At 31.1% G+C, this 935-nt stretch overlaps 1 protein-coding gene across 1 annotated transcript in view; it reads right to left on the reverse strand.

The window, feature by feature from the left end:
* LOC119585239 (putative uncharacterized protein MYH16) overlaps positions 1–935 on the reverse strand; it is a gene marked incomplete at its 5' end in the record, with an annotated part of 81296 nt that overhangs the window by 66307 nt on the left and 14054 nt on the right.

Genomic DNA, 935 nt, shown 5'->3' on the forward strand with positions numbered 1-935 from the left:
ATTGTGGAAGAAAAAAAAAATACATAGAAATATTTTTTCTACCTGTAAGACAGCTTAGGTTTTTAGCAAAGCGAAAATTCTACAGAAACACTGCAATCAGTTCCTGTAACCCAACTCTTTGAGGATATAATCTACAAAAAATACATTGACATGTATATATAAATATCTCGATCCACAAAATGTAAATAAAACGAAAAAAATATTCAACTTAACCATTTATCTCAAAATGTTTATTGGAAAAAAAATGGAAACTTGACATTCATGAACTAACTTGTGCGTTCATTAATTCTAGCAAAAACATACTATGCTGTTCCTAACTAAAGCCTAAGAAATAACAGCAGAAACTAAAGTAAAATCTAATAAAATACATATTAATTTTCTTTTCTCGAGGCAATCTGGATCGAAAGGTCAGCATTCCTAAAATGATAATGAGATCATTAACACGATATTCCTGGATAGATATAAAACATCAGCACAAAAATAGATTTATTTATCTCACCTTTCAGTAAACTCTATTTGAGTAATATTCTTTTTTAAAATCTTCAAACGCATGTATACGCCACCACAAGATTAAGTACAATATAGCACTGAGCTGCCCATTCCGTTTTTTATATATATACACAATCCTAGTTTTATCATAAATTAAGCTGACTTTTTTGGAGAAATATCATTATAAAAACAATAAACAAAACATACCTGAATCTGATCTTAAAGGTTAAATCACAGACGAACAGTACAGAAGAGAAATTAACCATAATGCAAGGCCTGTGATATGTGCAACTGCATGCTTTCTTAATAAATTTATGCAAATGGAATTACGGGCTTGTGCGATTCCGCTAAACCGACTCTCATACCATTTTCTTTAACTAAGGCATACGTGAAAGGGGACAAAAACAGAGAACATGTCTACTCCTGTTGCTATGCGTAATTCGGTC

Source organism: Penaeus monodon, chromosome 19, assembly GCF_015228065.2.
Source record: "Penaeus monodon isolate SGIC_2016 chromosome 19, NSTDA_Pmon_1, whole genome shotgun sequence".
Lineage (NCBI taxonomy): Eukaryota > Metazoa > Arthropoda > Malacostraca > Decapoda > Penaeidae > Penaeus > Penaeus monodon.